The sequence below is a fragment of the Lepidochelys kempii genome, chromosome 11, assembly GCF_965140285.1.
Source record: "Lepidochelys kempii isolate rLepKem1 chromosome 11, rLepKem1.hap1, whole genome shotgun sequence".
In the NCBI taxonomy this organism is placed as follows: domain Eukaryota; kingdom Metazoa; phylum Chordata; order Testudines; family Cheloniidae; genus Lepidochelys; species Lepidochelys kempii.
The window spans coordinates 50010101-50033235 of record NC_136390.1 but is presented as its reverse complement, the minus strand read 5'-3'; positions in this window follow the sequence as shown (position 1 = coordinate 50033235).

The window sequence follows — 23135 nt, the reverse complement described above, 5'->3', positions numbered from 1 at the left end:
GATGTTTTTCTATATTACTACTCAAAATCGTAAGTAATCTACTCTGATATTACTGTAAGATTTACCAAATGCAGATAAAAATAGGTTGTACCTACTATCTCTAGACCAGGGTGGCCAACCTGTGGCTCCAGAGCCACATGCGGCTCTTCAGAAGTTAATATGCGGCTCCTTGTCTAGGCACCGACTCCAGGGCTGAAGCTACATGCGCCAACTTTCCAATGTGCCGGGGGACGCTCACTAAAGCACTACTGCAGCACAGCTACACTGGTGCACCTACAGCGCTGTATATGTAGACAAACCTTAAGGCAAAACTTAGATTAGAGGTGGGAAAACTAGTTTCCTGACCTTAATCTGGTTTTGTTGTCTGCTCAGAGTACGATGAGATGTGTCTCTCTGAGTTTGACAAACAGAAGCGGTAAAGATTGAAAAAAAAAAAAATAGATGGCCAAAGCACATGTCCCTTTGAGCAATGGAAATGTTGGGAATTAATGGATATAGGAGAATTTCATGGTTTTATTGTTTATTGTTGTGTTTTTTCATATGTCCATATTTTTTTTATTTTTTCTGATGAGTTCTAGTCTGATGGATAATTTTCCTATACGGTTCTCCAAATGTGAATGGGTGCAGTAACATTAAAAAAAAAATCTCTTTTTTTGAATACCTGTCCCAGAAAAAGCTGGGCATTTCATTTTTGAAAGAGATGCACACCGATGCTGGCAACCAAACCCACTGGCTTACTGAGGTTTTTCTGAGTCACGGTTCCACTGCAAATGCAGGGGTTGCCATTTGCTTTACAGGCAGGGTGAAGCCAGATTTGGTGATTGTGCAGGAAGTTGTTCCAGGACGTTTATTGACAGTTCAAGCTACTTTTCAGTAACATCATCTTTTCTTTATTAATACCAATGGTCCAGCAGTAGGGAAAGACAGGGTGTGAGTTTTTCAGATGTTGGGAGCTCATTTTGCAAATTGTTTGGTACGTGATGTTTTAATTTTGGGGGGTGATTTTAATTGTATTCTTAATGAGAGATTGGATAGGAATCATTCAGAACCACAGCTACTGCCTGCTCAGCGACTTGCAACTCTTCTACAGGTTTCTTACCTGGCTGATGTGTGGCAACATTTTCACTCTTACGCACAGCAATGCACCTGGTTGCGTTCCAGTGGCAGTTCTTTCTCTACGGCCTTTTAGAATCATTATGTTTTTACTGATCATTTGTCTCATTTTCTTTCTAGCTGTATTGTCCCTACCAGCATTTCAGATCGTGTGTTGGTCTTATTTGTGTTGTTTCTTCCTTCTATTCAAGACCATTGTCCATACTGGCATTTTAATGCTCACTTTTTACAGAATGTCACTTTCCGGGGGAGTCTGGAGTGCCTCAAAGGATGTTTTCCCCTCCTTGAAGCCATGGCGGGAGGTGGGTGGGTACTCGTTAACCAAGTGCCAGCTCTGGCCAAGGCTGTAGGCGTTATCGAAGAACTGACAAACTCATAGCTGGAAACCAAACCAGCTGTATGTTAGTTTTGTTCAAAGTTGGTATTAGTCTTACAAGAACGTATTTAGTGTTTACATTCCATGAAATGCCTGTAAGTTGCTGCACGCCTTAATCTCACTTGTAGTGTCTCCATTCTATGCTACAAAGTAAAATATATGTTTGTTTTATGATTGTAAAAGTGCCTGTTCTGAACTCGTGAATTCAGACAGGAAAGTGGCTCCCCGCCCACCCATCCAGGGACTATCAAAATGAAGTGGGCCATTACAGGACATGGAACCGGTGGAGATGTGGGGGAGGGCCCGAGCCTTCTACACAAGTCTTTTCTCCCCGGATCCGACGACCCTGGCGCTTGCAGGGTGCTTTGGGAGGAGCTCCCTACGGTCAGCGCGAGCGACCGAGACCGGCTAGAATTGCCTCTCACTCTGGCCGAGTTCTCGGAAGCCCTCTGTCATATGCCCACTAATAAGTCTCCAGGCATGGACGGGCTGACCGTGGAGTTCTACCGCGTGTTTTGGGACGTCCTCAGCTCAGACCTAGTCACCATCAGTCACCTAGTCACCATGCAGAGCGGGGTCCTCCCTCTTTCTTGCAGGTGAGCTGTGCTCGCCTTATTGCCGAAGAAGGGGGACCTCCGCGATTTAAGAAATTGGCGTCCCGTCTCGCTCCTCAGCACGGATTACAAAATCATAGCAAAAGCAATCTTGCTGCGGTTAGGGTCTGTGCTGGTGGACGTGATCCACCCAGACCAGACCTACACCATCCCGGACCGCAGTACCTTTGATAACCTATTTATGGTTCGGGACCTTTTGGAACTCGGGCATAGAGACGGTCTGTCGTTCGCCCTCCTGTCCCTAGATCAGGAGAAGGCGTTCGATAGGGTGGACCACGGGTACCTCCTGAGCACTCTGCAGGCATTTAGCTTCAGACCCAGTTTGTGGGTTTTCTCCAGGTGCTGTACACTTCCACAGAGTGTCTGGTTAAGCTCAACTGGACCCTGACCGAACTGGTCAGCTTTGGGCGAGGAGTACAGCAGGGATGCCCCCTCTCGGGCCAACTGTACGCTCTGGCGATCGAACCCTTCCTCTGTCTCCTCCGCAGGAGGTTGACAGGGTTGGTGCTGCGGGAGCTGGAGCTGCAGCTGGTCCTGTCGGCGTACGCTGATGACGTGCTCCTTGTGATCCAGGACCCCGGCGACTTGGCGCGGGTGGAGGCTTGCCAGGCCATCTATTCGGCAGCCTCCTCCGTCTGGGTCAACTGGGTCAAGAGCTCTGGCTTGGCAGTAGGAGACTGGCAACAGGCGAGCTCCCTCCCACCCGCGCTTCAGACCATCCAGTGGCGCGCAGGTCCGCTGCTCTACCTCAGCGTTTACCTTTCTGCCATGCATCCCTCTCCACCAGAAAACTGGGAGAATTTAGAGGGTGGGGTGATAGAGCAGCTCCAGAAATGGACGGGACTACTCCGATGTCTCTCCGTCTGAGGGAGAGTGCTGGTGCTTAATCAACTAGTCCTGTCCATGCTCTGGTACGGGCTCAACACCCTGGTCCTGGCCCCAGGTTTCCTGACCAACCTCCGGACATCGATTCTGGGGTTCTTTTGGTCAGGAACGCACTGGGCCCCTGTAGGGGTTCTTCATCTACCCCTGAAGGAAGGAGGACAGGGCCTGAAGTGTCTACACACTCAGGTTCGTGTCTTCTGCCTCCAGGTCCTACAGAGGCTCCTCTATGGTGCAGGCAGTTCGGTGTGGAGCACACTGGCGCATGCCATCCTGCGCTGCATCCAAGGGCTCCAATATGACCAGCAGCTCTTTTATCTCCGTCCGGGAGGTCTTCAGCAAGACCTCTCCGGGCTGCCGGTCTTCTACCAGGACCTCCTCCGGACTTGGAAACTGTTTTTAATGACCAGGTCTGTGGCGGCCACTGAGGGGGTAGATCTCCTCGCGGAGCCCCTGCTACACAACCCCCAGCTCCATGTGCAGGTGGCGGAGTTCCGCTCGGTGTGCCAGAGCTTGATCCTGGCAGAAGTCACGAGAGTCGGAGACCTCCTGGACTACAACCAGGGAGACTGGCTGGATCCCCTGATGCTCGCCCGGCGCATGGGGCTCTCCAGACCTCGCACCCCCCAGCACATACTTCAGGAGGCGAAGGCCGCTTTGCTGCCCACTGCTCGAGCTTACCTCAACCGGGTCCTGCTCAAGAGCACGCCCCGCCCACCCTCTACCCCAGGCCCGCCGGACCTTTTAATTGGACCCCTACCCCAAAGACCCAATCGACCCCCTCACCCCTTCACTGCGAGCCGGCTGCATGAACTGCAGCCGGTACGCTTCGAAACCGCGCCAAGGAAACATCTATACATGCTCGTGCTCCACAACCTTCACACCCTCACCCTAGTGTCCCAGCCCGACACAAAGTGGTGAGACCTTCTGCCACCTTTGGAGGGTGAGCAGCCCCGGTGGGCCAGCCTATATTCCACCTTGGTTCCGAGGCCCGTCGGGAACATCAATTGGTGGCTCCTTCATGGAGCTGTGAGCACGGGCACGTATTTGGCACGGTTCACCCCCATCCCAGATACTTGTCCCTTTTGTGGTGTGAGGGAAATCCTGGCGCACGTATATTTGGAGTGCGCCAGGCTGCATCCCCTGTTCCGGTTCCTCACAAATTTCCTATTACGTTTTTGGTTGCATTTTTTCCCTCATCTTTTTATTTATGCACTCCCCATCCATGGCCTCACAAAGTTGCAGGATCTCCTAGTTAACCTCCTCCTGGCCCTAGCTAAAATGGCCATCTATAAAACCAGAGAGAGGAGGTTGGCCGATGGAGTTTCCTGTGACTCTGGGGCCGTTTTCCAATCCTCGGTCCATTCACGTATCCGGGCGGAGTTCCTCTGGACAGCGTCCACCGACTCTCTTGATGCTTTTGAGAAGCGGTGGGCACTGTCCGAGGTTCTTTACTCGGTGTCCCCATCCGGGTCCCTTTGTCTGACCCTTTGATTGAGGGAGAGAGTAAGGGACCCCAGCCCCAGCCATTGCTGCTGTGGACACCACCACCTTAGAGGGGTCCTTTCACACGCGAGTGCATGTGCCCCCCCCCGGATTGTCCACCCCACAGCTTGCCCCTCTTCTTGGGTGCTTTCAGAGGAGGGAATTGTTGGTGACACTCGGGCATGGCGCCAGGTAACTCGAAGGGGGTGGAAGACCACGAGAGTCGATGAAGCCCCCTTGCTCTGGGCCACCAGGTAACTCAGAAGGGTGGAAGACCACGAGAGTCGAGGAAGGCCCCCGCTCTGGGCCCAGGCAAGCTTGAACACTTCCCTCCCCTGACACTAATGAGAAAACAGTTGTGATTGGTTGCTGTGTTACACATTGCATATGCTGCTGTTTTTACTTTGTAAGTGTGTTAGGCAAATAAAAAACATCTTTTGCTTCAAAAAAAAAAATATTACTCTCCTATAGCCATCTGGCCTGACCCTGTCACAATATATGCTTGCTTGCTTTAACCAGTAAATAACTCTCTGTCTTTTTCCTAGTTAATAAATCTTTACTCAGTTTTATTACAGGAATGGCTACAGGTGTGAAATCTAAGGTACAAATTGATCTGGGATAAGTAACTGGTCTCTTGGTACTGGGAGCAACCTGGGTGGCAAGATAGAAAAGCCCAAGGGCACTGAGACTCCAGGATAAAACTGGTTTCAGAGTAGCAGCCGTGTTAGTCTGTATACGCAAAAAGAAAAGGAGTACTTGTGGCACCGTAGAGACTAACACATTTATTTAAGCATAAGCTTTCGTGAGCTACAGCTCACTTCATCGGATGCATGCAGTAGAAAAAGTGGCAATTCTTCAACAAAAAACTTCAAAAATAGAGTCCAACGAGAGACTGCTGAATTGGAATTAATTTGCAAACTGGACACAATTAACTTAGGCTTGAATAAAGCCTGGGAGTGGATGTGTCATTTCACGAAGTAAAACTATTTCCCCATGTTTATTTCCTCCTTCCCACTGTTCCTCAGACGTTCTTGTCAACTGCTGGAAATGGCCCACCTCGATTATCACTACAAAAGTCCCCCCCCGCAACCCCGCCGTCCTGTTGGTAATAGCTCACCTTACCTGATCACTCTCATTACAGTGTGTATGGTAACACCCATTGTTTCATGTTCTCTGTGTGTATAAAATCTCCCCACTGTATTTTCTACTGCATGCCTCCGATGAAGTGAGCTGTAGCTCACGAAAGCTTATGCTCAAATAAATTTGTTAGTCTCTAAGGTGCCACAAGTACTTCTTTTCTTTTTTCAGGGTAAAACTGTTACAGTGATCTAGGAATTCACATTTGTTACTAGGTTGGTGAAATCTAATTGTAGAACATACTACTAGTTTGCAGTGCCTCCCTTGCTTTTGACAGTCGGCCCTGAGGTTGGCATGACAGTAGGTAAAGTTAATATTAAGTATTTTTGTCAGCAATACACTCAGTATTCAAGGTGTGGGCATACCATGTTTTTAAATAGTGATGTTATGATATTTTCTTATCAATATCCCTTTTCTAATAGTTCTTAAAATTCCACTAGCTTTTTTGACTACCACTGAACACTAAGCAGATGTTTTCAGAGAACTATCCGTGGTGACTCCAAGATCTCTTTCTTGAGTTGTAATAGCTAATTTAGACCCCATCATTTTGTATGTAGAGGTGGAATGATGTTTTTCAATGTGCATTACTTTTCATTTATCAACATCTGAATTTCATCTGCCATTTTGTTGCCCATTCACCCAGTTTCATGAGATCCCTCTGTAACTCTTCACAGTCTGCTTTGAAGTTAACTATCTGAAAACTTTGCCACCTCACTGTTTACCCCTTTTCCCAGATCATTTAGAAATCTGTTGAACAGCACTGATCCCAGTACAGATCCTTGGGGAACCCCGCTATTTACCTTTCCACTGTGAAAACTGACCATTTATTTCTACCCTTTTTTCCTATCTTTTCACCAGTTACTGATCCATGACAGAAAGTTCCTTCTTATCCCATGACAGCTAAGTTGCTTAAGAGCCTTTGGTGAGGGACCTTGTCAAAGGCTTTCTGAAAGTCCAAGTACACTATATCCACTGGATCACTCTTGTCCACATGTTTGTTGACCCCCCTCAAAGAATTCTAATAGATTGGTGAGGCATGATTTCCCTTTACAAAAGACATGTTGACTCTTCCCCAACATATTGTGTCTGATAATTCTGTTGTTTACTATATTTTCAACCAATTTACCTGGAACTGAAATTAGGCTTCCTGGCCTGTTGTCAGGATCAGGATCCTTCCCCTGGAACAGCAGCACCAGATAGCCAGCAAAAGGGAAAGTCCTTGCGCCCACCAGTCCAAGAGCTATGACAGCGGCCAGGAGAAAGGAGAACCTCTGAGTCCAGTGGAGGAAACTCTCATGTGCAGTACTATCCACATGACCAAAAGCCCTACCTCCTCTGATCTCAGCAGGAATAATAGCAGCTACAGTGCTTAGCTCTTAAACAGGGCTTTTTACCAGAGATCTACAAATGCTTTACAGAGGAAGACAAGTATCATTATCCCCATTTTACAAATGAGGGAAGTGAGCCACAGAGAGATGAAGTGATCTGGCCAAGGTCGCTCAGTAGGCAGAGTGCAGGGAATATAACCAAGGTCTCCTGAATCCCAGTCAAGTGCAAGCCCATTTGACTGTTCCAGGTATGTCAGAAGCTTGGTAAGATATCTGTGGACTAGTCCATTAAAGATGGAATCATTTAGGGCCAAATCCTGCACACACTGAAGTCTCTCATAATTTGGCCATTGATTTTGAGGAGTTCAGGTTTGTGGCCTTAGATTGCACATGCAATAAGGAGGGAACCATTTTCCTTGTGATTTGTAAACCATCAGGCATATGATCCATACTCAATAAATCAAAATGAGCAAATGCTACTACTGCTACTGACTTTAGAAACACTGGAGGTGTCACACTGAAGACAGAGACCTCACACACAATAGGACAGACTCCCAAGATGGGGCACAGCCCCTTTGTGCCAGTGAGGTGGTGTAAAGGGGCCACAATCTTCTGGGCATTTGCTGCAGGAGAGTGGGGGAACTCTCCGTTGGTGCATCTGTGATGTTGCTGGCCCTGAGCCTCTGTCTTCAACTCTCTTCCCAGGATAGGGGGCATGTTAGGCGGGGTAAGGGGAGCATGGTGGAACTGTGTTCAGTTCCACTAATCCTCCACTGATGTAGGATCCATTGAGGATCATACACTGATGGCAGGGCTACTGGAACAATTTTTATAGTGTGGGTGCTGAGAGCCATTGAACAAAACTGTAAACTCTGTATATGATGGAAACCATTTCAAACCAGCACCTATTTCCAGCACTTATGATTGGTGGTGCAACCTAGAGCTTCCTGGCAACAGTTGTATGTTGCATCAGAGCTTGGGCTGGCCCTTAGAACCAAGAGCTGGACCTGGCTCCAAGTACTCCTGGCCCTCACTTCTCCTGAACTGAGCAAAGCCCTGAGTAGAGAATCTAGACCATTACGTGCAACTGTAAAAAAAAGAAAAATTAAAAAAAAAAAAGCTGGAAAGACATTCCTCAAGTAGTAAATGTACTGGAAACGGAAGACAAACTGCAATTGGATCCAAAATTAGTACTAATGACCATAATTCCAGAAAATCAGCCATCACTGCACAAACCACAAAACTCCTATTAATAGTATTCTGATATGTCAAAACTATCATTACAAAGAAGTGGAAATCCCCTACAAGCCTATAGTAAAACAGAAATGATGACTCAAGGCTGTGAAATAAATGAGACCATTGTATATGTAGATTAACAAATTTGACAAGGCATTTTTTTGTAACACATGGGAACCCTAGATTCATTACTCAACATAGTATTAACTTGCAACATGAGATCTAAGTCTTTCACAGTGAAGTATATATTGCAGTTATGCTACAGCTATTATCTCAATTAGAGAACTAGTTTTTTTAAAAATGTACAAACTGTAACAAACACTCTCTAAGAGATGACACCTCCTGTAAAAAGTTTTACATGGTTGCATGATTTTATGCTATAGGCATATAGCACCAACCAAAAATATGGGGAAACATGACTGTGAATCAAATCATAAACACTATATAGTATTAGTTTAATATTCTCTTAGCAAAGTTTCACCGCCTTTTGACCAATCTGATACCCTTCCTGTATTTGTGCTCTGTTGAACACAAGCAAGCTCACGGCTTCCTGTGTGATGGTGATAACATATGTCTGACTTTGTTGTTGGCTGCTGGAGTGGAGGGGAAGACAATGCCCTTTCACCTGTCTAAAGCAGCACAGAGCTTATCAGATCCTCTCCAGATATCACTGAAGGAAATGGGCTGGGAGGGCTGGCCCCACATAGGAAACATATATATAAAAAACTGTCAGGGGCAATCTTTTTTTAATGCCATTAGAAAAGCACTTCTGTGAAATTTAGTCCTAGACAATGGCATTTGTACAAGGTAATTTGAAGCAAAAGAACAGGAGAAAGCATACGATACAGCACGTTAAACTTAGGTTCGTATCTTCTCAAGTGATTTTATAGTCACACATAGCAAGCGTGCTTCACTTTATGGTGCCAGAATAATTTGTTCTTCACTGTTCTTCCTCTTCTCTGTTTCTACAGTGGACCAAGCCTTTAGAGGTCATACATCGAGTTACAAGCCTCCTTTTCCCCAGTAGGTACATTTTAGGGTTTTGTTAATCTGCTAGGGCTTCTCACCAAGCTATGGCAAGCACATTTTCTTTAAAACGACCGTAAAGGAAACCATATGTCCCGGTGACTATTAGGACCATTTCTGAATGTCCCAGTGCAGCAATCTAGAGAATATCCGTACTCTCAACTGGTAAATAAAAAGGACTGTACTGTTTAATGAAACACGTGATCTCCTCTACATAGTTACACTAAGTCAATTCACAATAAAAATGATAAAAGGGCCTCAACAAACCAAACTTGATTCTGAAGGGTTTTTTTCCCATATTGTTAGCAAGACATGCTTGAAATGATAACTAATTGGGATTAAACAAACAAACTCTCTTTTTCATTGTGTTTACTTTGTGCATTTGACAGCACTTCCTTTATAATCAGTTTCACTGCTTCCTGTATATAGGGCCTGATCAAAAACTTCCACTGAAGTCAATGGGAATATTTCTAGTCATTGGATTCAGAGAGAAACGCACTTAAAAAAACCAGGATGTAATTGACAAAACAAAAAAATTGCAGTGGGACTCTGGGTCAGACGTAGCACCTGAAATGACAGAACTTCCATTTTTGAAATAACAAGATTTCAAGCTGGTGTTCTCCCTTTATCTTTATATATTTATTAATGTTGTTACATTTCATTCTCAGAATCCTAAATTCTTTCCAGAAACAAACCTGTCAATACAATAACAAAATTGAATGGTGAAATAATTTAGAAGTCAGGAAATGGTGTTGGAACGCATATTAAAGCATATGAAACAGAGGAGTGATAGTAAAACTGAACTTTATTCCCTGACCTAGTTACCTGACATGGGTCAGGGTTACACAAGGTTAGTGCCCGTTTCCTGCCAAGAGTCAGTATCCACTTATTCCAGAGAACCTCTGAGGATTGAGAAACTGGCTTTACAGGAAACCCTAAGAACAGGTTTTTGGCCCGAGGGCCACATCTGGGTATGGAAATTGTATAGCAGGCCATGAATGCTCATGAAATTGGGGGTTGTGGTGCAGGAGGGAATGAGGGTTCTGGTGGGGGTGCGGGCTCTGGGGTGGGGCTGGGGATGAGGGTTAGGGGTTCAGGAGAGTGCTCCGAGCTGGGACTGAACGGTTCAGAAGGTGGGAGGAGGATCAGGGCTGGGGCAGGGGGTTGGGGCACAGGAGGGGGTCAGGGGTGCAGGATCTGGACAGCGCTTACCTCAAGCAGTTCCCGGAATCAGCGGCATGTCCCCGTTCCTACTTCTATGTGGAGGTGCATCCAGGCGGCATACCTGCAGCTCCCATTAGCCAGGAACCCATTGGCAGGGGTGGCGCTTGGGGCGGTGGTAGCATGTGGATCTCCCTGGCTGACCCTACGCATAGGAGCTGGAGGGGGGACATGCTGCTGCTTCCAGGAGCCACAGTACACACAGAGCGGGGCAAGCCTGTGACCCTGCTCCCTGGCGGGAGCTCGAGGGCCAGATTAAAATGTCTGAAGGGACAGATGTGGCCCCCGGGCCATAGTTTGCCCATCCCTGATCTATATACACCTGTGGTAAGGTTTTACATCCAGTTTGCAAAGCTGTACGGGAGTACACAAGAGTTGTAGCTGTAGCTCACGAAAGCTTATGCTCAAATAAATTTGTTAGTCTCTAAGGTGCCACAAGTCCTCCTTTTCTTTTTACACAAGAGTTGTAAAAGCAATAGAGAGCCCATACTCTTTCCTCCAACAGTACACTCCAACATTATGCAGCCTTTTATTACAACATTAAATACCTGCAGTTATGCACAGAGGTCACAAAAATAATGAGACTGGCCTAAAAGTGATGAGATTTCTTTCTTTTTTTTTTTCTTTTTCTTTTTTTCTTTAATTGTGGTTTGGTCCATATCCTGGCTTTGGAACTCCCCATGACCAGACCCAGGGTATGTTAGAGTCAGTTACAGGGTAAAAATTCAACCTTAATGTATGCCAAGTATGCACATAAAAAATGCAAGCCTCCACTCCACCAGGAACCTGCTCTCCAAATTCCCCCCTCCCCTCACCCAGATCCCTGCTGGCTCTTCTCAGGCTGGCTCCGCCAGGCCCTATCCCAGCAGGGTCTCATGGCCCCTCAGTCACTCCTTGTCTCCAGCCTGCAGAGGAAATGGGTCCTCCTGGCTTCTTACTTACATGAACTCCCCCTTCCTGCACTGTGATGGTGAGGGTGAAAACACTGCTGCCCAGCTGGCAGCTTTGCTCTGCTGCACCTGCTCCAGAACTCCACTCCTCCCAGAGCACAGGCACGCACCTGGACTGCCAGCAACAGCTATGGCGGCCTGCTGGAGCACAAGTAGCACAGAGGCCACTAGTGGCTGAAGGAGCTATTGCAGGCAGTTTGGGCAAAATGCCTGAGCTGCCTGATGACAGGTTTCAGAGTAGCAGCTGTGTTAGTCTGTATCCGCAAAAAGCACAGGAGTACTTGTGGCACCTTAGAGACTAACCAATTTATTTGAGCATAAGCTTTCGTGAGATGAGTTCTCTTGCAATATCACAAATAGGAATATGGCAAAATAAGCCCAAAATTACCACACTCATGATAATATCCTGCATGTTAACAATACCGCATCTGTAGTAGTTCATAGTTCTGTGCAGTGCTTTGTGTGTGTGAGAGAGAAAGAGGCACTGCATCAAAGTCTGAGCTATGTACTTTTTTTTGTGAGGGAGGGAGAGTTGTTTATTTATTTTGGGTTGTAAAACTGCACGGAAAGAATGTAGCTAGAGAGGTCTGCCGAACTGACATCAGCTTATTAATTTAGAACCTACTGTCCAGTTCTCAAGAGGTCACAGAAATCATTGGCTGGTTTTGTTGATTTGTTTGACAAAAACCTATACCCCAAATTTATCATATTTGTATTGTATATTTGTATTACAGTAACACCTAGCAGACCTAACCACGATCAGGGCCCATTGCACTAGACACAGTACAGATACATAGTGAGATAACCCCTGCCCCTATGAAGTTACAACCTGAACAGACAAGGTGAACAAAGAGTAGGGAAAAAGGATACATTACCCCTATTTTACATAGGGGAACAAAGGCACAGAGAGGCTAAGTCAGGAGTGCTGGAACAGCATGTATAGTGGGGGTCCTGTGAACCGTTGAACCAAACTGTAAATCTTGTATATAATGGAAACCACTTCAAGTAAGGAGGTGCTGCAGCACCCCCCACATCCCTAGTTCCAGCACCTATGAGCTAAGCGACTTGCTTTAGGTCACACAGGAAGTCTGTGGCCAAACAGGAAAATTAAACCAGATCACTTGAGTCCCAGTGTGGTGGCTAAACCACAAGACCATCCAACCTTTCAAGTCTAAATATATTGACCTGATAGTTTTCAAATTTTTTAAAACTAGGGCTGCTATAAAGAGGACAGTAGTCAATTGTTCCTCATGTCCACTGAAGGTGAGACAATAGTAATGGGCTTAATCTGCAGAAAGCAAGATTTATATTAGATATTAGGAAAACCTTTCTAACTACAGGGTAGTTAAGCTCTGAAAGAGGCTTCCAAGGGAGGCTGTGGAATCCCCATCATTGGTGGTTTTTAAGAATAGGCTAGACAACACCTGTCAGGGGTAATCTAAGGTTTACTTGGTCCTACCCCAGTGCAAGTGACTAGACTTGATGACCTCTCAAGGTCCATTCCAGCCCTACACTTCTGTGATTCTGTGTAGATACTTATAGACAATGCTCAAGTCTTTTAACCTTCTCTTTGTTAAACTAAATAGATTGAGCTCTTTGAGTCTGTCACTATAAGGCATGTTTTCTAATAATTCTTGTGGCTCTTCTCTGAACCCTCTTCAATGTAGCATTCCTGGACATTGCTCCCCTTTCAGTGAATAATTGATTGTAATAGGAGTTAGGTGTCCAAATAACTTTGAGGATCTAGGCCAAATGCTTATGCAAAGATTTGCTTAACTTCCTTAAAAACTATACTGAACTATTAGGATAACTGGTATTTCTTGGTTTCAAATCAGAATGGAAATACAGCATGAATAGGGAGAGAAGAGTTTCCCTGCCACCATAAAGGGGGATTTTTTCCTCTTTTTTCAGGACAGATTAGTTATAACAGGCATCTTACAGCTCCTTAAATTCCATAGTCCTGGCACCAATTTTTTTTATTAGATTTACAGTTAGTGGCTAGGACACGTCCAAGCTTTTTGTTCTTATTATAATTATTATTTTATAACTTTTTGGGGATTTTAGAACATTATGAACAATGCGTAGGAAGTTTCTATTTACCATAAATACCCTCCTTGCACTCTGGACTTGCCTTGGAGAATTGTAGTTTAGTAACTGGGTAGTTGTTTTATTCCAGACATTGTGCTTTGTGATTCACTGGCTCTGTTAAGAATGTAATTTATTAGAGGTGTATAGGAGTGAACAGCAAATTCAGCCTAGGGCTGACAGTTGTGATGGCAGTATATGGTCCTGCTTTGAGCAGGGGGTTGGACTAGATGACCTCCTGAGGTCCCTTCCGACCCTGATATACTATGATTCTATATATACACCTGGCTTTCTGAGAATCTACTGCAAGAGAAAGGAACTCCCCTCCCCCAATATCTTTCACATAGGGTGAAACGTGATCAACTGGCAGAAGAATTACCAGGAAACTCCATAAACTGTACTCTGTGGAGTTTCCACTCCTCTAAGTCAGAGTAAGCACCCGCATAGGGAAGACTATTGCTTGTGTTTATATACTTCTAAAGTAATTGGAGGAGCATTTAGTATGTATAAATATAACTTAAGCCATGACCCTGTGCAAGGGAAACCCTGTAAAATGGAGTTTCCGGGGAAACCCCAGGTAGAGGAAGTACTTGTACCTTTCCATCAAACCATGCAGTACCAATGGAACAACTTGGGAGGGATCTTTGTGAGAAAATCCTTGGGTTTCCCTGCCATATAGCCTCCTCATGTAGCTTTTACCAACAGGGGAGCAGTAATCTGGCCTAGCGATCTCGTATGTCCTGTCCGCATCAAACAACATTAAAAAGATGCCATCAGAGAAGCAGCATGATCATTTCACTTTGTATTTGCGTCTTACAATTTTCTTCATTTCTCAGCTAAGTCATTTGAGTCTTAAAACTTTTCTCAGCACCGTCACCCCAATATTTTGTTAATTATTTACCAACAGTGCTCTGACTAGGACTTGAAAAATATGAAATACAATGTAAAATAGGTAATAAAGATATAATAGGGATAAACTTATAATCTTTGCTTTCCTTATAACATATCACTATATGGTCCTCCTAAACCTGCACTACTTAAGTCAATGGCAGTTTTGAGATTGACTTCAACAGTGCAAGATCAGAGTCCTTTTATAGCCAGTGAGTTTCACATGTATTTGCTGACAGCAGAGGAATGGTGGGACTCAAGAATCTTGGGTTCCATTCTAGATTTGGCAGGGAGTATTCTAAGATAGTCACAGATCATTCTGCCTGTTCCCTACCCAAGTTTGAGTCATTCTGTTTTGTCCACTCCAACTCTGTCCCTGTCCTATCACTTTCCCACCTCTGGCTCCTTGTCTCACTGCCATTCTCTTTGCCTTCCCAATCCCAGTCTCCCTTCCTCAGATTTCTCAACCCAGTCCCAGTCTCCTCACCCAGTCAGTCCCAGTCTCCCCCTCTGGATGCCTCATTCAAATCCCAATTTCTGACATTCTCAGCCCGTCTCCTTGCCCAAACAACCACAATTCCCTCCTCACAGTCTTTCATCCAGTCTGCCTCTTCCTCCCACCAAATTTTAACAGTGGCAATTACCTTCTCCCTACCTAACTCCCCCTCAACCTCTCTTTCCCCAACACCAGTTCCCTGTCTCCACTCCAGATTCCTCATCCCCTATCAGTCTCCCTCCCCAGACTCCCAATTCCTTGTCCCAATCTCTTTGGACAGCCAGTCACAGTTCTCCCCACATATCTGACAAGGAGCAGGGTTGTCTTCCCTCTTCCTGCCCCCATTCCCGCCAACAGGTTCCCAGCCCCAGTCTCCTTGTTCAGCTTGTCCCAGTCTTCTCCCCTCCGCACAGCTCTTTGACCAATCTGTCCCCCTGCCAATAATTAGCTCTTAGACTCTTCCCCTTACCCTCACCATCTCCCAGTCCCAGCCTTCCCTACTCCTAGTCTCCTTGCCCAACAAATCCCAGCCTCCATGAGCCCCAGGCCATCTCCTTGCCCAACTTATCCCAGTATCCCTCCTCCAGGGTCTCAGTCCCAAGATTTCCCCAAATCAGTCACAGTTTTTCTCTCCCCCCAACTCACCCCAGTATCACAGGCTCCTTTTCCAAATCTGCTCCCTTCCCTCAGCCCCTTCGTCCAGATCTTGTCACCTGTGCATTTGAGTCAGGCTGCCTGGGTGCCAACGGGGCATGGGAGAGTGTTACTGACAGCACAGAAGAGACATTATTCCTGCTCTTTATTTTGGTGCCCAGCTCAACGCAGCCATTAGAGGGAAAGACTGGCTTAGCTCCTAGGCCTGGCTAAAGCATGCCGAGTCACTTTCTGGAGATAATTCATGCATAGTCTGGTCAGCAGTAGGAGTTGTGAGAAGTCTGAGCATGCTCAATGTACATGGAATCCTTGGAGACTTTAGATACTAAACTCTAAGGCCTCGATCCACAAATATATTTAGGCTCCTAACTTTCAATGATTTCAATGGAAGTTAGGAGCCTGAATATCTTTGTGGATCTGAGCCTAAGTCTGTACTGAGCATTTGTGAACCAAGATGTTTTGAAAAGGGGTTATAAATTGGCCAAATTTGGGTACATTTTCACAAGAAGAGCAAAGGGCATACCCCTGACACAAAGACCACTTCACTGCCTGATTTTAAGTGTCTGCTCCAAAGCATATTGGCGTTAGAGCTTCTCAAAGAAAAGGATGACAAACTATTTTTAAATAGCAAAACAACATATTTCCCTCATCCTCAAAAATGGCTGGACCTTTTCATAAAAATTCAGTCTAAGGCAGATAACCATCATGGAAAATTTCAGCCCAAAGAGTTAAAGTATGGCAAACTTACTAAAAATAGGGTGTTATAATGGGAAGTGTTGGACAACTTTAAAAATAAGGGAACTACCATCCCCACCTATATCATCATCTAATTCTCTGTTCACCTGCTCTTTTTAGTTAATACCTTGTGAAATCAGACTGGTGATGTCAGCAGCCAATCTTCTTATTTTTTCTAGTGACAGGTACACATAATATAGTTATTTTAGAGTAGAGTAGGTACAACATATTCCTATAATGTACAGCTGGGACATATTTGGGAAACAACTGAATGAGTCAAAACAAAGAAAACAGCCTGATAAGAAATGAATTAAACTAATCCAATAGATTTAAGATGCAGTTGATTTTTGGTCACTTTCAACTTGGCTGAAATTTGATTGAAGGTCAATATGCTATTACTAATCTAAATCATCCAAACCAATCTAAATCGTCTGTACAATCTTTCAAGTCAACATACAACTTTACAAAAATTTAGAAGATGTCTGAAAGACTTCTTGTATTTCCTTTTCCCCCACACCCATGTTACACAAGTGAAGCTTCATATTTGGAATTAGGATCTGTTCATAGCAACACTTCCAGTAAATACAGGAAGTTGTGTCATCCTAAGTGTTTGGTAGTTACAATTTAAATGAGTGGAAAGTCTGCAAAGGAAATCTTTTGAACCTGAATAATTAGCGATTTGGGTGGAGCACTGGGATAAGGCATTGCTGCTTTACTGTATTGACCTTTCACCTCTGGAATTTAAGCTTGAAGTCCAGAGATATGTAATGGAAAATTCACTTTAACAATTTAACATTTAGTATTTAACATTAGTATCACATTTAGTGTGAAATTAACTACAAAAATATAAAGGCCTCCACAGCTAATATTTTAACTCATAGGGTAACCATATTTCCCAAAGGGAAAATGGGACACCGCGTTGGGATAGCCCAGGGATCGGCAATCTTTGGCACGTGGCTCATCAGGGAAATCCGCTGGTAAGAAGGGATGGTTTGTTTACCTGCAGCATCTGCAGGTTCGGGCCGATCGCAGCTCCCACTGGCCACGGTTCACCATTCCAGGCCAATGGGGGCTGCGGGAAACGGCGCAGGCACAGGGATTTCCCTGATGGGCCACATGCCAAAGGTTGCCAATCCCTGGGATAGCCCAAGCCCTCCCCTCCCCTAAGCAGGGCTGGCCCAAGCTGCTCGCCCAAAACCCTCTCCCTGCACAAGGCTGGAGCTGGTTTCACTGGATGCCCAAGCCCTGTCTTCCCCATGGGCAAGGCTGGAGCTGGCCAAAACAGGATGTATGGTCACCATAAATCCAACGATCAATGGACTGCTGTGATGTGAAAATAAAAAAATAGCATGATCTGGCATGTTTCATGATAAAAAAAATATTTAAAGTATACATTTTACCCACTCCATTAGGTATATTCTAATTACATAATTAAAAATGAGATTCGCTTTGAGATTTAAAAAGTACAGGACCAATGACATATAGCTGAGCAGGTCTGATTCCGTCCTGCATAGAGCAGTGGTGGGTATATATATTTATATATACACACACAAACCATTTCATGTATTATAAAGTAACACATGCACCACTACGCTAACCCCAGTATATGCCAGAGGTAGAAACACAACTGTTAACATACTTGGAAACCAATGTATTTAAATTAGGCAATGAACCCAGCCACACATCAATGCATATCTAGAGTCTCCCACAGCAGAGTGTCAACAGTAGTGGTTCTCAACCTTTCCAGATTACTGTACCCCTTTCAGGAGTCTGATTTGTCTTGGTAACCCCAAGTTTCACCTCACTTAAAAAATACTTACTTACAAAATCAAACATAAAAATACAAAAAAGTGTCTCAGCACACTAATACTGAAAAATTGCTTACTTTCTCATTTTTATCATGTAATTTTAAAATAAATTGATTGGAATACAAATGTTGTACTTACATTTAAGTGTAAACTATATAAAGCAATATAAACATGTCATTGTCTGTATGAAATGTTAGTTCATACTGATTTTGCTAGTGCTTTTTATGTAGCCTATTTGTAAAACTAAGCAAATATCTAGTTGATGTACACCCTGGAAAACCTCTGAGTATCCCCAGGGGTACTTGTACCCCTGGTTGAGAACCACTGGTCTACAGCTTATTTTTAATCTGCCAATAAAAGGGTTGGTATAATCCTTCCAATACACACCTGCTATGCTGAACTTCACTAACAGGTATAAAATACAGTGGGGGAAAATCACTAGGCTAAAATCTCTGTTACACATTATTTCCTGCGGCATCTGCCAGTGGCTTAAAGATGCCCATGATCTGACAAAGATTAATTGATAACATGAATATTACTTCAAGAAAACCATGTCACTTCAGCTTCACATGTTGTTTATGACGCTGAGCCCTCATCGTCATCAATAATGCAATTCAGCTGCTCATTACAACCCTCCACCACAAACTCAGTTGTCTGTCATTAAAGTAGTTGATTAGCAGGGATGAGTCTGATGAATAACAGACAACCAGACTGTGGAAGGAAGAGCTGAAGAAAACACACCATTGTTTAGTACAACATAGTCTGTATCAGTGTGAGGTTATGATTCCCCTGCATGCAGACAGTGACTGCAAGCACCCCTTAAAATAGAGCAATACAAGTAGCAAAGATCTGAAAGCAGCAGGTGTGGAAATTTCAAGGAATCAGTTCAAAGAAAGATGTTAAGTAGCAGTATTTGCTTGTTCATCTGTTCCAGTGGTTCTCAACCAGGGGTCTGGGAGCCCCTGGGGGGCAATAAGCAGGTTTCAGGGGTTCACCAAGCAGGGCTGGCATTAGACATGCTGGGGCCCAGGGCAGAAAGCCGAAACCCCACCGCATGGGGGTGAAGCCCAGGGCCCCAAGCTCCACCACCTGAGGTTGAAGCCAAAGCCTAAGCAACTTAGCTCTGCTGGGCCTCCTGTGGTGTGGGGCCCCAAGCTATTGCCCGGCTTGCTACCCCCCTAATGCCAGTCCTGCCTTTTATATGCAGAAAAAGTTGTTATGGCACAGGTTGGCCATGGAGTTTTTATAGCATGGAGTGGAGGGGGCCTCAGAAAGAAAAGGGTTGAGAACCCCTGCTCTATCACACAATCATACTGCAGGGAGTGTGCAATCAGTAAGCAGCCAGCAAGCTCTTACTGGTGCCCGTGCCCCATAAACACTACAAGCATCTATGCAATGGCTAATTCACAGGTGTCTATGACCAGACATATTACACAGAGATGGAGTGAGAGATTACAGTTGCCCATCTACCTTTGGAGAACACCATGATATGCAGCTGTACTGGATGCTCACAGACAGAGTAAGTCTACTGCACCTATTAAATGCTGCTCAACCCCCAGGACTAGATCAAATGATCAAACTTCCATTTGAATTTAATAGATAGTACAATATGAGAAATAGACTGTGATTACATAAGTATACATAAAGAATCAGAATTAAGGTGGAGCACTGAGCTTTAATTGATAGTTCTTGACATTGGAGTGCTCCATTTTACAATCTTCACACAGTATCAGTATTTTAAATTTAATTTTCTAAATTTGGTGGACTTGTTTGTTTGTGGAGGTACTACAGGGTAAAAAGCAAAGGGCACTTCAGTCTCCAAGGTTTCCAAGCTCCTTGGGTCTGAAAAAAATTGCAAATGGAAGTTGTAATATCTCTATATATAATTTTGAACTAATTGGCTTCAGTGCCATTGTCCTTTAACAAAGATCATTAGAACCCCGTTGCTTTTGACAGAGGGTTGTGGATAATCAGAGAAAACATACACCTCCGTCTTGTTTTGGTAAATACCTAATAAAGTTACTTAGCCTCACTGTGCCTCAGTTAGCCCACTTGTAAAATAAGGATTAATATTATTAATCAGGTTTATTATGGTAGTTCCTAGAAACCAACCAAGAATGGGCCCTGCTGTGCTAGGCACCGTACAAACAGAGTAGTAATCAATCTCTTACCCAAAGAGCTTATACCAACGGAATATTTACTAACATCACAGATATGGTAGGAGATCTCACTAAATTACGGTTGTAAAGTTTAAAACCTTCCTAAGGTCACTGGTTGGAAGAAGAATAATTCTATTCTAGTCTATCTTGTATACATTCTTATACCATACATAATGCACTGCTGGAAGAATTCAGATATTTGAATACCTTCCAGCAGTGCATTACGAGTATGTCTACACTACAATCAGGAAGCGTGATTACAGCATACGTAGACATACCAAAGCTAGCTTTGATCTAGGCTGCTTGAGTACCAATATCAGGGAAGCCACAGCAGCACAGGTGCCAGCTGCTTGAGGGTCCTAGGTGGGCAAGGCTAGCCAGTACTGCAGCAACTTCACTACTAGTGTTACTCAAGCTAGCTTTGACCTACTACAGACCATCTACACTTCAAACTTCCAGCTCAGGCAGACTAGCTTTGATTGGACTAGCATGCTAAAAATAGAAGTGTACCTGCAGCAGCGCAGGTGGTAGGGTGGGGTAGCTGCCCAACTAAGTACTTAGGGTCCTGGGCAGGATTGTACTTGGGATATCAAGCCTGTCCCACTGCTTGTACCTCCTGGGCTATACTTCTAATTTTAGCATGCTCACTATAGGGCATTTGGTAGCCACAGATTTATGAAATGCTGGCTTTTCCAAAACATTTGCTTTGATTGTTTGCCAGGTTTGGACCAAAGCATGACATCCAACATTCCACTATATTGTTATATCACCGCATCTGCATATGCACTGCATCTGAAGTTAAAACCAGACTTTTCATATTGCATGTCCATCAGGATACATTTTCAAATGTTCTCAATTTTTTTTAATATGTCCAGATTTTTCAAACTGTAGCAAAGGTTCAGCCACTTTTAGTTTTCCTTTAAATGTGAGAATATTTCTTCTACCAGAGTATTTTCCCCATTCTTCCATAACTCAAAAACGGCTGAATACATTTTCCCTGTGAGTTAACACACAAGTACCTTTGCGCAGAGACCAAATATAGAAAATTCCGCCAAATAGGTGAATGTTTTGGAAATCTGAGCATATGAAAACAGAAGAAAACTGTTTATCAGTCGTATTGTTCAAGTGAATTGTGTGCTTAGCACAATGATGTCTTGGTCCCTGACTGGGGCCTTTGCTAGCTACCATGTACAAATAATAAAAGAATAGCATGCACAATCAAGCAAACCCTATCATATCTTCAAGAACAAGTTGTTCAAACATTTAAGTTGATATTTTGATGTGCCCAAAGTTTGTTTCCTGTATAGTCAATACAAACAAGGATCCAGTTTTCAAACACATCCAAAAGGTTGATTCTCAGCTGCTGGAATCTTATGTGACCAAAATTATAAGTACAGACAACAGAAAATTATTGTGATGCTTGAAAAAAATCAGAGCTATTTTACAACTAAACATCAATGATTAGAGTTAGTTACACATGTTTTTGTTGGTTTGCATAACTTTTACATTATCTATCCAAGTAAAGCCTATCAGCACCTACTGCTGGACAGAAATATTGATACAAACATAAAACTCTCCTTTATGATAGATTCAGAGCAAATGTGTTTCTGTAATCAACTTGTAAAGCTAAAATTTACAAAAATGAGAATCTTCCTATCTGAATTAGCAATTATAGTTTATCCACTTAAATTCACAGTTATGTCACAAGAGCATAGAAAAAGAGCTAGTTTTTATTATTCTTACAAAGTTGTTATGTAATAACAGGGAGCAGGGGTAGTGGAGGACACTGGGGATACAGAACTGGCAGTCTGTGGTCTCCTGCTGATCCCCTGGAATCTGTGCAGACAAGACTCCAGCCTCTTCTACCACTGAAAAAAGAGCAGTCTCAGCCTACCTCCCAATGGAGCAATTCTAAACCGAACCCGGTCAGATACACGCACAACATACATGAGCTAATATTGACACAAGATGGTAGGAACTGTAATATCCTCTGAATAGACACAATTCCATCATAATTACTTTCCTGTACCTCTGGAGGAGCGATAAGCAGATGGTAGGAGAGGTTAAATCACTATGTGGCTTCAAAGAGGTCCGTACTATTTTTGTTGCTGAGTATTTTTCATTGAAATGGAATGAGCTGTCCATTTTTAATATTATTGGGGAAATTAATTATGTAAGGATGCCTAAAGAATGAGATTGGTAATTAATCGAAAAGAGATACATAAAATAACTAAACAAATAATGATCATCAATATTTATGTAAAGATTAAGAAAGAAACAAAGTGCAACAGTTCCCCCTATTGGCTCCACAAAAACCAGGTTACTAACAAATACTGTTTCCAGAGTGGCACTCACATTTTATTATATTACATTACTGGTACATAAGCAAGAAAAAATATATATACAAAAGAAAAGATTAATTTCAACTGCATAAGAAAATAATCAAATTTTTCCAAATGGTAGAGGACAAAGTGTTATTTTCAACCTTGAGGAAATGCTACAGACAGTGAAGAGTAAAAATAATACTGAATAAACCTCTGAGTGTTCTTAGGTTTACTTTTAGCTACTCAAAATAAAGAAGGAAATGCAAAAATGACATTAAAGAAAGGTAAAGAGTTCACACAGCATTTCAATTAAGTTCTAAATTAGGGCTGCTATTTCTGGGCCTGTTACCTATGATGATGTGAATGATTCTGGCACAAGGCAAGTATCCATTCCCTCCCAGCTGGTGTTGTAAACACTGCCCCTGACCATTCCTAAGGTTCTCCTGCAAACCAGCATCCCTTCCTTATCTAGATTGAATTACAGCCATGTCACTTCCACCAAGATTTTAATTCAGTGAAGCAGACTCTGGCAGTAAGACTATAAAAAGGTGGAGTTAATGAAGAGAGAACATTAATAACGCTGCAGTGGAAGACATCTCACAATGGCCATGAAAAATT